The sequence below is a fragment of the Culex pipiens genome, chromosome 3 (genome assembly GCF_016801865.2).
Source record: "Culex pipiens pallens isolate TS chromosome 3, TS_CPP_V2, whole genome shotgun sequence".
Lineage (NCBI taxonomy): Eukaryota > Metazoa > Arthropoda > Insecta > Diptera > Culicidae > Culex > Culex pipiens.
Window position 1 is genome coordinate 45,056,498 of NC_068939.1, and position 17,029 is coordinate 45,073,526.

Genomic DNA, 17,029 nt, shown 5'->3' on the forward strand with positions numbered 1-17,029 from the left:
CAAATTCTGATTATTGATTAGAAATCGATTTGAAATTGACAGGAAACTATTTACTCAAAGAGTAATTTTCTACGTGTTCGAAAATCGGTTATTCTTTGTTATTTTTGGTTTGGATGAATTTTTGCATTTTCTAGGTCAGAGAAGCAATTTTTCATGATTAGTTTTTCCATGCAAGTCTCCATAAAAATTGCCGCTCAACAAAGTTAAAATAGGAAAATTGCTATAAATTTTCACAGCTTTTCAGCAATATGTTTTGCAGTGGTTCTATTTCTAAACAAAATATTTATAAATCGTAAAACTTTTTTAAACAAATTAGGAAGAAATGCCTATTATCGCAAAAGCGTACAGCGTAAAAAGTACAGTAATTTTTCAATGGAATACCCGATTCGAGTGGTAGTTTGACAGTTCGCTCCATAAGAAATGCATTGCTCACTACCAATCGCGTCGGGTACTCCATTGCAAATTGAATTTTGCGTCCTTAAATAAATTTTGAAATTTGTTTGACCTTATTTTATCATTTTTTTTTTTTGCAAAAATCAACACTTTTTCGAAAAAAAATATATATATAGCTCCGGTAACGTCCGAATTCCCGGACGCTTCGAAACCCGGACACCTCATCTTGGTTTATCAATTATTTGGATATAAGTTCGCATTATCAATGTAAAAACTGTGTTATTTGATGAATTCTAATATCAACTTTCATTTAAAGTTTGTTTGAACGCTGTAGTTAATGTCAAAACAGTTTAATACAATAAAATTATAAGATTATCAAAACTGCGAAACATTTCACGTGAAATATTTCATAGGCGTCCGATGCACCTGGAAGGCAAAGCAGAAATTTATGGTTTTGATTTCCTTAAATTCAAGCAAATTTTTATATAAAATATCGATTGTTTTAATGTTTACAGCTTATTTGAGACCTAAAGAATGCCATTCACTAACATTTCAGTCCAAATTTGTGCGATTCATTAGCAAAAACGAGTGTCCGGAATTCGAAGCAAAAGTGTCCGGCTTTCGAATCAGCTTTTATCAGTGTCCGGGATTCGAAGCACAACAAGTCATTTTAATGTTCAAATTCTGATGAAAAATTGTTAGAAAAGACATATTTTGCAGGCATTTTCTTAAAACTGACTGTTAATACTACATCCTGATGATATTTCTTCATTTCCAACTTATTACATGATTTTTTGTCAGCTATAACAAAAATGGTATGCTACTAAGTGTCCGGATTTCGAATCATGAGGGCTTTTGTTAATTTGATTTGGTTAACCGTGGTGGATTTTCTTGAAATAATTCGAACTGTCAAAAATCCACCAAAGCATTTACCGGTGGATACTTTTCTACCACAGATTTTTGTGCGATCAATGTAGTAGATGCTTTGGTGGATTTTTGACAGTTCGAATTATTTCAAGAAAATCCACCGCGGTTAACCAAATCAAATTAACAAAAGCCCTATGACGTTATAAGATTACTGAAAAAGCGAAACATTTCACGTGAAATATTTCATTGGCGTCCGAAGCACCGGGAAGGCAAAGCAGAGGGCTTTTGTTAATTTGATTTGGTTAATCGCGGTGGATTTTCATGAAATAATTCGAACTGTCAAAAATCCACCAAAGCATCTACCGGTGGATAGTTTTCTACCACAGATTTTTGTGCGATCAATGTGGTAGATGCTTTGGTGGATTTTTGACAGTACGAATTATTTCAAGAAAATCCACCGCGGTTAACCAAATCAAATTAACAAAAGCCCTCAGAACTTTATGGTTTTGATATCCTTAAATTCTAGCAAATTTTTATATAAAATATCGATTGTTATGATGTTAACAGCTTATTTGAAACCTAAAGAATGCACTAACATATCAGTCCATTTTTTGCGCGTTTTATTAGCAAAAACGAGTGTCCGGAATTCGAATCAGCTTTTATTAGTGTCCGGGATTCGAAGCACAATAAGTCATTTTAATTTTCAAATTCTGATGAAAAATTGTTAGAAAAGACATATTTTGCATGAATTTATTTCAAAACTGACTACATCCTGATGATATTTCTTCACTTCCAACTTATTACATGATTTTTTGTTAGCTATAACGAAAATGATTTCGAATCATGACGTGATATTCACGTTTATTGTGCAAATCTGGAGTTTTTTTTTTAAAAGGTCCAATAAACCAAATTTTCAGTTTTTGCTTTTTGGGTGTTGTTTTTAAAACCCCTTACTCAAAAACACCCAAAAAGCAAAAACTAGAAATTTGGTTTATTGGACCTTTTTTTAAAAAAAACTCCAGAAATGCATTATAGGGTATAGAGTAGTCATCAATGAGACACGGGGAACAATGATAAAATGGCTCTCACAAGTCGTAGTTTCAACCAATCAGGCTCATATTTGGGGGAAAGGTGTGTCTACTGGATACACGTCTGCCATAATAGTGGCTTTGGTTATGGACGCTCCCTTGACAAGTTATTCATAAATGTTAGATTCTGGGGTGTAAAAGTAAATTATGGACAAAACATATTTTTTCGCTCGTAGGCTGCCATTTACACCAAAACTAATATTTCTTCAATTTTTTTTCGACGTTCCATAGGGATTAAGTTGGGCTACAATGTCCTTTCATTAGATTTGGCCAAAATTTAGAATATACCCAGAATCCAGGGCTGTCTCATTGTTCCCCACCCATTTCAGCCCATGGGTAACAATGAGACACTTTGATTTTTCTTCAATAAACTTTTCAAAATCGATGAAAATCTTTCAAAACATGAATTAAAAGTGATTTTTGGCATATTTATAGAGTTTAAACTTCATTTAACCAAAAATACAAAGTTATTTGGTATTAATATATGGATTTTACAAAATTTAAATACTTTTTAGTGTAACTTTTGTTAATAAAAGTTTCATGTTTGCAAAATTGCTCTAAAATGTTCAAGGCAAGTCACCTGCAATGGAACAATACAAAAACATGATGTTTTGCTAGAAAAATGTTGATTTTCGTAGAGTGTCTCATTGTTCCCCAGCTGTCTCATTGTTCCTGCCAAGTGCGTCTACAATGAGACAGTTGAATAACTCTGGCTGTAGACGTCAGATCGATCTCATATTTTGGTCAATATTAGAACACATTAAAAGAAAGATAATGCAACTAAAAGCTCATTAAAACATGCTGATTAAAAAATTAGAAAAATCGTTGAAAGTTGAAAACCAAAAGTGTCTCATTGATGACTACCCTATAGGGTATACCCTACTCATGAATAAATTCCTTCGGGGTTCTCACATTCGTGAACTTTATTCATGATAACGAGAATTGAACATCTATTTCACTACTACTCTTGCAAAATAATTTTTAGTGGAGCTAACAAGCAAAATCATAAAACATCCTTTGCGTGTTTCGCCTCCTCGCTCTATCGTGGGTGAAGAAATTTCCACTGTACCGTTTTGTCCGGGAAGTTCGCAAGTGAAAAAGATATTTTTGCGATGTTCCTATCCCTGTCGGACGCAATTATTTTTGGGGAAAAAAACTTCTTGAAAACATAATTTAGACTAATTCCGTAGTAACAGTTCAGTAGGACGAATCTGCGTTTGTAAACAAGCAGTCTATCCCCCTCTTACTTTACGTGAACTGTCACATGAGCATAAGGGATAGACTGCTTGTTTACAAACGCAGATTCGCCCTATTGAACTGTTACTACAGAATTGTACTGGGGCGTTTACTTAAAAAAATATAAATATAAATAATATCTACCAATATAAGAAACATAATACCAATTTCTTCACCCCGATCAAAGGTTAATTTTCAAAGTGTTTTCAATAAAAAGTATCATAACAATTCTTTCTACATTGTTGCAGATCTGCTATTGCAAAGTTTTAGGAAATTATCAATTAATTCATAACAATACTTTTCTTTTCTAAGTTGTAACGTCTACTTTCTAGGTGTGGTCTATCTGGATCAACTCGGAGTGTTTTGCACCCTTCGACAAAGTGGTAGAAAATAGAATTTCCTACAAGAATTTCACACTTGGAAAATTTTGGGTGAGACCTGCGTAACCTGCCGGCTAAATTATGAAGCGATATTTTTTCTCATTATTTTTTGCAATACAAACTTTAACGATCAACAGTGACCATAGTGACCCCCAAACCTTAACCGATTTGGCTCAAAGTTGGCACAGTTACTAATTTTTGCCTAAGAAATCGAGTCAGGGGGTATCCCTAATGTCGATTTGTTTTATAGTCACCCTAATGATACATTTGTCATACTGTCAAAAATATTGCTGAATTGGTAGGAGTTCGTAAATAACTTTTTTTTCGTTCTATTTTTTATGTTAGTTCCAATGTGATCTCAAAGTTCAAATATAAATTTGTTGAAGAAATTGAATTCGAATTTAAAGAAGAAAAAGACACCAAAATTCAGTAAAAACAGATAACTCTTATACACGCAGAAAAAATTGCATATTTGAATAAACAAATTCAGGATAATTTTAGTTTTATCAAACCATTCAGGCAAGTTATCCGTTTTCAAACGAAAATTTGTAAAATGTGATTAAAAAAAAACCTCCAAATGATCACACCGCAAAGCGGTCTCAAACCTTGGGACACAAAACCGCTTTATCTGTTCTTCTCCTTTCAATGCAGGCAGCTTAATCATTCATCATCATTAGAAATACAACAAGCATGTGCGATGGTAAGTGTGTGCACCGAGGTTCGAATGTTGCCTTAACCCATCTAAACAAGGAACCCCCGACTCATGAATGGAGCTGCACCTTTACAATTGTCCATAAGGCACACACACACGAGAGCAAACGTGATGAGATGACGAATCACTGATGCAGCAAGGAAGGTGGCTTAACGAGTCCGGACTTAAGCCCGACCACCATCGAGTCAATTCGGCTTGGCTTATTATTAATCGGCTTATTAAGCGCTCGTTTAAACGATAATAAGACAAGATTATCTGCGTGTACAAGCCGCGGGTGAGTACATGGTGATGAAACTGGAAGCTTGTCTTTTTGGTGGATTTTATCGAGGTATTTGCCTTTATGACCGAGCCACGTAGCCCAGTGGTAACGCTTCCGCCTCGTAAGCGGTAGATCGGGGTTCAAATCCCGGCTCGGACCAACACAACTGGTGATCTTTTCCCTTCTGGAATCGATTGCTTAGTAAAGGGAAGGTAGTGTATCGTCACAAACTGGACCTTATCACGACACCTTAGGGAGGCGACCTATGGAATGTTAACATTAATCTTAACATGTTAACATTAAGTTGAGAATGAAACTGCCACTGAATCCGCTTTGTAAATGCCGGCCCCGATACTCTTCAAGGGTGTTCCCTTCAGGAACTGGGAAAGATTTACTTTTTTACTACTATTTGCCTTTATGTGGGTAATGACCGCATTTGCATCTCCACCAAACTTAAGGGGCTCGGGAACTTGTTAACTTGTACCAATGGTGAAGGTCTGAGCAAATTTAATCCATGCAGTAGGCTTAAGCCGCTGTGAGTAATTGGTGCCTTATTTGGATGTAATCAAGCATAAGGAGCCCTTTTGTAACGTAATTATCTGGAGTTACATGCTCCAACACATTTGATGATCAAGACTATTTAACTAAATAAGTTTAAAAACTCAAACTGAAGTTAAAGCATATCGTTTCTCGGCCTAATGGCTAAGATCAAAGTGCAGTAAGCATGTAGGTTTATTATATTAGTATAGAACCCATTTGAGTGCTGAAAAGTTAATTTTTTCCGCAATTATCGAAAAGAAAATCGTCATTCAAAATGTAATATGTTTGCATAAATGGCAAAAACTGAGAAACCTTCAGAAGCGTGAGTTCTTTTTTTATCTGAAGGCATCAACCAATACACACCGGTTGCAATCCGGTACACCTTTCTAATGGCAAAGTCTACAAAGCAACTTCTTAAAAGGCATTAGCGAAACCGATCACCGACCGAACTTGTACTGCTCTCTGTAAGTGTTTGTAACGTAATAAAAGGAGCCGATGAAAAATCTCACCTGAAAGGGTCTCAACGATTCTGTGATGGAGAGACCACCTTGCTTAGAGATGGTCAAATTTCTTTTTTTTATCTGGAATTGAAGCTTGAATCGAAAAAAATCCAACTTCCGTGTGAAATTATGTGTTGCCAAAAAAAAAACAAACTGTTATTTTTTGTTAAAAATAAAGATCACCTTTCTCACCAAGATTATTTTTTTACAACCTCAACTAAGCCCTCAGAGCTCAGTGGAAACTTTGGAAGTTCAAGCAAACACCTTCAACATCTTTCATCCACTCGTCAGCAGCATCCAGAGGAGCGAAGAAACATGGCAAAGGAGACACACAACATTATTAGCCAGCTCGTCGTAGGCCGAAATGCCCGACTTCATAAATGCAAAAGATCGACTAAGATTTTTCCCTTCATTCGAGAGAAATCTTTCTCTTCAGCTCTCTTGCCGTTCCGCAGTTGGAGTTTGTGAGCTGATACGGAGAGGCAGGGCACTTGGCTGGAATGGGAAACGGAAGAATAAAAAATGTCAAACCTGAGGTTAAACCATAGAGTTAGATAACGTGCGTATGTATTGCGTGTACGTACACGAAAAAGATTGAGGTTAAATTTTGTACCCGCCAGCAAAACAAATGGTGTGCTAGTGTTCGTGAGAGCAGGCTTAGATAACTCTATCAAAAATGGTCCGTTGACCGTTGGTTAAATGATTTTATACTTTTTAAAATGAAATTTAACTTTTTTATGTTTATCTTTTTTCTTTTGGTAATTATAAAACTAATGATTTATCAATTTTATAAAACCCATCTAAGACACAAATATGTTGTCTAAAAATCTTTCGAATTGAAACAATTTTGCACGTTCCAATGTTAGTGATACGAGAAAATATTATCAAAATTTTCATCAAACATTTTTAGAAATGTTTATGAAACTTTCAAATTTGACTTAGGTAGGAAACTGTGAAAATATTAGTATTATATATTAATTTGAAAGTCATTATGACCCTTTTTATAATCTGAGCCTCAAACTTACTTTGAACTTGGAAACCTCCCACCACGGAATTCGAACTCATGACAATTAGATTACGAATCTTATTAACTACCATCTGATTCAGACAGACAAAATGTTGAATGCGGAGGAATAAGGCTGTTGCAAATATGTTTCAAAGCTTTTGTCACCACCCTTCAATATCGGCTCGAAAAATCAGGAACAAAACATATTTCAAAATAACTTCAACATTTAAATGGAAATTTAAGTGCAGTCAGCTTAAATTCATTTAAAATGCATTCCTGTTCGGGTTTATTCAAAAATTATTTGAATTTTAGTTAATTGAAAAAGTGAAAACAAAAAGGAATTAAATAATGGCATCACTAGTGCGCTGACCACGGCGACGCGCTGTCTTGTTTTTGCATGCTCATTTTCATTTCTTTTGTGCCGCTGTTTGTGTGCTTGGGTGCTTGGTTATTATATATAGGTGAAGGGATTTTATTAAATGATCATTATATTGCATTATTATATTTAATTGATTATATAACCACACTATATTTTACACTTAACACATTATACAAAACACATATGAAACTGTAAACAGGAGCGTTTGGTACGGTATGTCCACGCATCCTTCCTCCCCTGTAGATTCTTTGAAATGTGATCCGTTCTCAGAATCCACTCTGCGGTAAACACACCGTAGTAGGGCTGGCCGCTTTAATTTTTGCCATACACTTTCGGGTGTTCTCGGATGTACTGCAATTATTAATATTGACAAGAAAAGTGCTTGTGGCGTAATCTAGTCACTAGACTTTCCAGCGTGCTTTCATCGGACTGGCTGCGTTTGTGTTAGATTAGATTAGATTAGATTGAAAAAGTGAAAACAAAAAGTGTTATATAGCTAAAATGTTTTTTTTATTTGTCGAATTTTACGTTTTTGAAAATAATGATTGCAAATTAATTGTACGCGTGTACAACATTTTCTAACAATTTTTTCATAGAAATGTTGAACTTCTGGCTGTAACTGTAACTGAAATTTTTATATTTTTTTCAATTTTATTGCCTCTTCTCGACCATGGCCAAAGACAAAAACTTTTATTTATATTTGCAGCGGCCTTATTGTTGGAATATTTTTGATTATTTCGTAACCAATGTTCATTAATAACAATTAATTGACATCAGATAGAGTCGAGAGACATCATAATACAAAATAAAACATATTTTCAACGCCACAAAATTTGATTCATATTTTGTGAAGAAAAATGCTTATTTTATTAACATGACATTACGTTGCGTTCTTCTTTGTTGAACATTTCAAGAATGGAATGTTTTTTTTATTTGTATTTTTTTGTTTTATTTTATTATTTTTTTTATAGTGCTAAATAAAATTTAACATTTCTAGAGTTTTTTTTGAATAGGTCCTATAAACATATGAAAGACAATAGCTTATAGGACCTTTTCAAAAAAAAAAGTCTAGATTTGTACACTGGTAAACATTTAATTCTGGGAGGCATAATATTGTTCGGTGTATATTTACATACATAATTTACCGAAATTTTGGTAACAAGCTCTTATTTTTCAACATTTTATTTGTTTAATTTGTTCTATACGAAACTCGTCAATAATATTCAAATATTTTTCAGTAACAATGCTAAAACAGCTGTCCCAATCTGCCTCAGGTGCCCCGTTTCGCCTCAGATGACGGCAATAAAAACATGTGATTTTTTTGTCACTTGATTTTATTTTGTCATTTGATTTTATTTCAAAAGCTTGTACGACACAAGCTCGAAAGAGGTACGTAAATCTGATTCTATTAAATAAATATAAATTTGACAAAATTCAAAAACTCATGGAATTGGCACTATTAAAAAAAAAATATTTAAAAATTAATGCAAAGACGTTTAAAAATCAGATATGTTTTTAAAATGATTTTTAGATCATTTTTATCATAAAATGAAAACAAAATAGCCGAACCGTTGTTTTTTTACATCCATTTGTTCTATTTTAGATAAAATAATAAAGTTATATAACAATAAGTATGTAATAAAAAGCTTCACTGAATATTGTTATTTTAAAACCGGAGTGACATTGAAAGTTAGGGGAAGGTGGGGCAAGACGACCATATGGGGCAAGAAGAACAATCGCTCGTACGGCCGTAATTTTTACAATTTTGATTATTTCCACTATGAGGAATTGTTGCTAGCAATGCAATTAGCTGATTTTACTACCACATAACCGCCAAAACGACGTAAACGCCACGGGGCATAAGATTAAATGAAGTTTTTTTTCACAACCTGCGTTTTCTTATAATATTTGGAAAGTACAAAATAAGGCTTAGGGTTCGTTTTAAGGCTCATTTTATCAAAATGCTATTTTTCCTAGATCAGTAGTGTCCCTACCAATGACTTGCACCTATTATAAAGTATGATTTAACTTTTGGTTATTTTTGTTGAGAGCTTTTAAAAAATCTTGTTTAGGTGGGGCAAGTATATAATATGGATTTTTAGTATGGAGAAAATTACGAATTGCTGCAACAACATATTTTATTGGGAAATAAATACATCAAAGTACTTAAAAACTGATAAACAATTGTTAAAAAAAAAAATGTCCATAAAAATATAGTGATATTATGAAAATTTACTATTTATCATCTGAGTAATATTTTTTATTCGTAAAAAAAAGATTTTTTTAGTAAAATATTTTTATTTAATCTAAAAATGGAAAAAACCTTTCAAATACATTCTAATCTGATGTATCTAAGTGATAACAGTTCAATTGTTAGCAAATTAACATGTTGTTTCATGCATTGTTCCTCTTGCCCCAACGGGTTGTTCGTCTTGCCCCACTAGTTGAGTAGAACGTACGGAAAATTAAAAATTTTGAAATCCATTTTTTACATTAAAAAACTGGATTTTTTTAAAAACTTGTTTTATCAAAGTCTTAGTTAAGACCGCCTGTGTGCTGTGTGGATCAATCGGACCGCGCACTGGACTCACAATCCAGAGGTCGCCGGTTCGAATCCCGGGGCGGACGCAAAAATTCTAAGTGTAAATATAGGTATTCGGTGCCCTCTCCCCGTGCCCATACCTTCACACTTAGGAGACCCGGGAGGCGGAGTCTTGTCGCAAAAAGAACGATACACGCCTGTGGATCCGTTGACGAAACCGCAAGGTTTAAGAGGGCCACATTATAAGGTGTTACGTTCCGTTTTTTTTTTAGTTAAGACCTGAAAAAAGATGATTATGAAAAAATCCGACAGATTTTTTAACGTTTTCAGTAAGTTATAACGAACATTCCCTTAGCTTGTTACACTTGCCCCACTTTCCCCTACTGTGCTTCTAACAAATTTTTGCCTGAAAGTGTTCAAATTTAATTGATTACCGTCATCAGGAGTAACATTGGGTCTGGGGGTGAAATTGGGTCATACAAATTTCTGGATTTTTATATGACCCAATCTCACCCCCAGACCCAATGTCACCCCTGATGACGGTATGTCGAATTCATCATTAGTAAGGTTAATGTTAATATTTATTTTGGGAAATTCACCATGGAATGTTTAAACTAGAGGTGGTCAAAAAAGAGCCGTTCAAAGAGCCGGTTCACTAAAAGAGTGAACGAGTCATGGCTCCAAAAAAAGAGCCGCGGTTCTTTTTGAAACTTCGGTCTTTTGAAAGATCCGTTTTAAGTTAAAAAGATTTTTAAACTAGGGTATTTTTTAGAGTTTTAAAATATAATTCATTAAATTTCCAACAAATTGTACTATTTAATTTGTTTTTGTGGAATGAAAATTTAATTTTAAATAGGGGGTAGTATATTGCAACTTTCTCATCAATTTATACTGAAAGACTCTCAATAGCACTTGTACCAATAATTGAACACCACATAAATATTTTCAAATCCATATTTTCAGTTTTTCATGTTTACTTTGAATGGTTTTGTAACAAAATAAAAAAAACGTTACTTAATCCACCGGAAGGTGGTTGCTGCCTTCCTCCTAAAAGCCTTGCAACCACACACTACGAAAGCTTTGGCTAACGCTTACTTAGTAAAGACACTATACATCTGAGTGCTGCCATCTAGGTATGATAAATTTAATGAACCATTTGAAAGCACTGCAGTGTTTGTATGCGTGCACTGAGCGTAAAGTTCCGACAGCTATCCGCCGGAGCTTTCAAATTATGTAAATAATGACCCTTTTTAGTATCAACCAAAACAGTTTTTCGAACATATCTTTTAAAGTACTGCACCAAGCCGGATGAAATTTAAAAAAGACTTAAAGAACCTGAAGGCAAATCCAAAAACATAGATCCGGACAAAATCGGTCGAGCCAGTTCCGAGAAAAGTGAGTGAGAAAAAAAATTCTACGTCCATCCACACGCACAGACATTTGCTCAGAATTTGATTCTGAGTCGATATGTATACGTAAAGGTATATCTGGGAGGCTTATTTAAAAAGTTCAATTTTTGAGTGATTTTATAGCCTTGCCTCAGTGAGGTGAGGAAGGCAAAAATACTCTAAGAAATTTAAATATAAATTTGAACAATTCAAAATGCCTAACAACGAAAATTTCCTAGTTCCTATGGTTTGTATGTAAATGTTCACAATTTTAGTAGATTTTTTTCAAATAATTTATGAAAATCAAAGTGGAGTGTCGGAAAGCATAAAAACACACCATGCTATAAAAAAGCTTTTCATTTAAATTTTGAAAAAGGGCGAAAGAGCCGTTCAAAAGAGCCGCTCATTATAATGAGCAAGTGAAAAAGAGCGGCTCCTAAAAATGAGCGGTTTTGCCCGCCTCTAGTTAAAATTAAGCTTTTTAACTTTCTAAATATTATGTATACAAACAAGAAGTGTCAATATTTATTTTAAGAATATTTATTTTAAGGAATTCACTATGAAATATTTAAACTAAATTCCTTATTTTTTATACAATGTATATGAATTAGAGGTTTCAATAAAAAGATTCAAGTTTGATCACAATTCATCTAAATATATTTTTTTCATAAAAATATTAATTTTTTGTTGCCACCATCAAGAATTCATCAAGAAACTTGTTCTAGGTACTAAAAATGCCTATAAATCTGAAGATAACACTCAAAACTCAAGTTAAAACTTGTAGCTTTAAGAATTACCAACTGTTATTAGAGTAGATATGTCCAAAGAAACCGGAAATTCAGTGCATTGTTCGATTTAAATTCATTTCGATTGAGAAAAAACATGAATCTTTGAGTGTATTTCAGTAATAATATTTATCCATGTTTTCATTATTCTAGTTAGCTAACTTTTTATACTTTTTAAAAAAATGTTGAAAGCTTCTTTTTTGGGGTACTTTGTTCACTTCCCCAACAAGGTCAGTATTGTTTAAAAATATTTTGTACAGTATCGTTTGTTTTTAATTCGTATTTTTCATTTTGCCAAAAAATGATCGATGAACATTACTAATATTTACCATAAAAGCTACACTTGTTAGTGTCATTGAATGATTTTTTGGATCACAAATCGCAAACAAAAGTTCAGACCACCTAAAATTCATGGTTTTTTTTAATTTAAGACTGTAGTAATGTATTAAGTATTTTGCGCTGAATATCTGATTAACATTTGAATGACATGATTTAAATGACAACATACCTAATTATTTAGAAAAACTTTTTTGAGCTTGATTATAAACCTAAAATTAAGGTTCACATTTCCACCCAGTGCCATCACGACAACCACTCCGCTGAATGGTGGTCAACGTCGTCGTCACCGATCCGAGCTGCTGAACACCCAACATCGCTTCACCATGATCCAGAGGCCTGGCCGGAGCACAGAGCACATGAACGGCGCGAAGGAACAAACCAAAAGGAATTCCACATCAACATCGCGCGAGAGTAAACTGCTGCTGCTGCTGAACGCCAAGTAAACCAGTTTTCAGTTCAGCTCGGTTCGTTGCTCGAAACGGAACGATCGTCGCGTCGGTTGAGGTCGGCGTTACACCAAGGTGTATCCACCGGAGTGGGTAATAAAAACGGAGTTTATTTCTTGGAGGAAAAAATAATAGCAACAAAAAAATCCTGGTGTAACCTTTGGGTCTCGAGGCTTGAGCGCGACTTGGTTGTTCGGGGTGTTCTAGATTCTCTCGAATCTGCATGACGAAGCTGTTGCTGGAGGTCGGAGGAATATTGTTTTAATTCCCTTTGCCGGACTGGCTGCTGGTGCTGCGGCAGAAGATGGAGTTTCGTTTTAGCATTTTCATTGCTTAATTATAGCTGGCGCTTTTGGGATCAGAGCGAATCTCGGACGGATCGCGGGAACCGACTTCCGGTGGGGCCCAGCTGTAGACCAGAGGGGAGATTTTGAGTTTCAACTCATAAATTCCCATTCTAAACACTGTGCTGAGAGATCTTTGGAAAGATGGCTCGTGCTATTTCGTCGGAGGAAGATCGCACAGGCTGGCCGGGGTCAATTAATTAAGAATCTCTAAGAAGATATTAAATGTGACGAAGAAATGCTCGTGCGGCGCGTGTTTCGAATGGTTATTAAATTACTTAATTAAGAGAGAGATATGTAGTGCAGTGAGCTCAGTGGAGTGTCTAGCAACCGTTCCGAGAAGTCTGAAAATATCTCAGCGCAAGTCACACCGTCATCATCGCCAGCCAGTAGTGAGTGTCCCGAAACCAGTTTTAGTTCAGAAGAGAGGAGAAATTTATCAGTTAAAAATTGCTCAACGGTCAGCCCGAAAAAGAAAAAAAACACCATCGAAACTGCATCCAGCTGTACCGGAATACCCACAGAGCGTACAAAGTTTTGTCATTTTTCTGCCTGATCGGACAGCAATTGTCCACCACCGGCGTGAAGGGACACCCTCGGTGCAGGAGGTCCCTGGTCATCGAAGTCACGTCGCAGCAAGAAGAAGAATCGAGCAAGTAAGTTGGGTCCAAGCAATGCAAAGTAAAACAAAACCGGGAAGAAGATGAGGTCCAAGCTGTGGACGGTTTGGTCCATCTTCATCAAGCTCTCTTTCTCTCCATACACCAAGAAAGGGAATCTCGGGCGAAGGGTCCGATCTTTGGGTTCGGTGCAGGTACTCGTGCGGACTGGGCTTTTTTGTGGGAATGCATGTGAGCAATGCAGGGAAAAATGGGTATTGTTACAGGAGAAATTCGATGGAACGAACTTGGTGCATTCGTCATTTGTACGAGATGCAGTTTTGGTAAAGACGTTTTTGGGTCAGATTTTCTGAACAATCGACTCGTTAACCGAATTTTGAGGAGGTCATTAGGCCAATGCGGGAACGAAGTCATAATTTTTCATTTGGTAACTATTATGTTTATAGATTGATTGCAAATTGTTATCCAAAATTATATAACAGACCTTCTCACAGATAAATTGAGGAAATTTTCCTTTTGGCTATTAATACTATTTATCAGCAATTCCCCACGAAAACAGCATGGAAAAAAACAAAAGTGCTCGGATCGGGCTCAAAATTTTTCTGGGGGTTCCCTGGCCGAAATAATTAGACCCGTATTTTTTTGTTTGGCCATTAGGGTGACCTACGCCGTGTTAGGGTGGTCTAAAAAATGGCCATTTTCGTCGATTTTCGCAAAAACCACTTTTTTCGAAAAATCATAACTCCTCGCCATTTCAACCGATTTCAATTGTCTTATACGCAAATGAAAGGAAAGTTTAAAGTTATCGCAGTTTTTGTGAAAAAAGTTGATTTTTTGCCAATTTCGTCATTCTCCGGTTTTTGCGCGCGGCGCGTCAGAAAACACGGATTTTATTTTCAAAAAATCATATCTCGGAATCCTGTTAATGAACTCCTCCCATTTTTTAGTATGTTATGTAAAAATGTCCGGGTAATCCGATAAAATTATTTCCAGACATAGGCTCTTTGGTCCAGACACTGTCAAAACGACATTTTAAAGTTTCATACGCCCTTTTCATATGTTAGGCTAGATTTTTGAAACTTCTTATTATTTTTCTTTGAAAGGCCAACTTATCACCTTTCATTTGCGTATAAGACAATTGAAATCGGTTGAAATGGCGAGGAGTTATGATTTTTCGAAAAAAGTGGTTTTTGCGAAAATCGACGAAAATGGCCATTTTTCAGACCACCCTAACACGGCGTAGGTCGCCCTAATGGCCAAACAAAAAAATACGGGTCTAATTATTTCGGCCAGGGAACCCCCAGAAAATTTTTGAGCCCGATCCGAGCACTTTTGTTTTTTTTCCATGCTGTTTTCGTGGGGAATTGCTGTATATTTTATTGTATTCCGAAAAAAGTTTCCTGAGTGGTTTCTAATAAAAATCAATGTTTCATTTTAAATTAGTTATGATGTTTATTGCCTTTAGACAGAATTTAATAGAAAAAACACATTTTAAAACAATTTTTAATCATGACAAAGCATTGAAAAAAAGCTCCTAATTTTTTGGAAAAATCTCTGATTAGGTGATTTTACTTGTGAATAATTCCACTTATAGGAAATTTGACGGGCTTTCCGAAAAAAATACACTGAAACAAAAAAACACTCCACCTTTATGATTTTTTTTTTGATTTTTTTGTTTAAAAGCCAAAATTTAAGGTGAGCCCACGATTTTTTTTCGTTAAAAATTTTTGTGAAGATAGCCTGACTTGATACAAAAAGACTCACAAAAAATGCAGGATGGAGCAACTCACCTAAAAAAATACAAAAATCATCTACTAAAACTGTTTTTTGTTTTTCAAAAGTTTTCTAAACATCAAAATTTGCAAAAACCGATAGTGGGAATCGATTCTCCAGACAATTTTACATAAATGTCTCCATATTGACCATTGTCCTAAGTCCAATCCTTGTAAAGTTACATAATAAATAATAAAAATAATAAAAAATGTTTAAAAAATAGGGTTTTTATGGTTTTGGGCAATTTCTAAATGACAGAATTCATTTTTCAGTATCGAAAATATTTTTACCGAAAAGCTCGTCCATTTTCCCATAAGTTTGTCTTTGACCACATTTCAACTGGATGTATGGGCTTACAGATATAAAAGTTTTGCCTTCCTCACCTCAATGAGTAAAGGCTATAAAATCATTCGAAAAATGAACTTCTTTATTTGACCTCGTAGACCCACTTTCACGTATACATATCGACTCAGAATCAAATTCTGAACAATTGTCTGTGCGTGTGTCTGGATGTGAGTCCGTGTACCGAAAAATATGCACACGATTATCTCCGAACTGGCTTAACCGATTTGGACCGTTTTGGTCTCATTCGATCCGTCTTGGGGTCCCACAAGACCCTAGTTAATATTATGAAGTTTAGCACTTCAAAAGTTATGCTAAAAAACGATTTCAGCTAAACTTCCGAAGATTGTAAAAAGGGTGGTTTTTGTAAGAAAACCTGTCATGCTATACATTTTTAGAAAGATCTTTCCAACGCGTTGAAAAGATTGAAGATCTGACAACCCCATCAAAAGTTATGAGCACTTAAGTGTTATTTATACACTTTTTGAGGCCGGATCTCAAATATTTTGATGAAAAAGTTGTCCGGATCTATCATGCGGCCCATCGTTGAATAGGTAATCATAAGACCTTTTCAACGAGCCCAAAATATTGAAGATCTGTCAACCCTATCTAAAGTTATAAGCACTTTAGTGTTTTTAAAACACATTTTTTGGCCGGATCTCAGATATTTTGATAAAAATAAGTGTTATTTATACACTTTCCTGAAGCTGTGTAGTGTATTCAATTTATGAATGCGAGGAAGGCACCAACCACCTAAAGGTGCATTAAGTAACGATTTTTTAACTTAACTTCATCATCCCGGTACGAGAATCGAACTCACGACCTCTGGATCGGAAATCCAGCACGCCGTTAGTCGAAACCCATCCCCTACCGGTCAGTATTCCCAATCAAAAAAATCAAAATCAAACCATCCACATTAACGACCCCCGGGTCTTTTGTGGTCTCTATTGCAAGTTTCTGCTCGAACCTAGGAGTCCGAAGGCTTGAATGGGGAGAGCACCCAAACCTCTTTTTACTCCAAGGAACCTTCCACCCCAGTGTTTGAACTGAAGACCTTTGGATTGCGAGTCCAACCGCCGCCAGCGATTCC

General features: G+C 35.3%; 1 protein-coding gene across 5 annotated transcripts in view; it reads left to right on the plus strand.

Moving 5' to 3' along the window:
- Nucleotides 1-12,724: 12,724 nt before the first annotated feature.
- Nucleotides 12,725-17,029, plus strand: part of LOC120420093 (uncharacterized) — a 33,510-nt gene continuing 29,205 nt past the window's right edge. For 2 of the 5 annotated variants that reach the window (XR_008212453.1, XM_039583027.2), the window contains exon 1: nucleotides 12,726-13,860. The gene's annotated coding sequence lies outside the window, so the exon portion shown is untranslated. Of the gene's footprint in view, nucleotides 13,861-17,029 lie in introns of all 5 variants that reach the window. The other 3 variants (XM_039583026.2, XM_052710124.1, XM_052710125.1) reach the window with 3 other exon arrangements.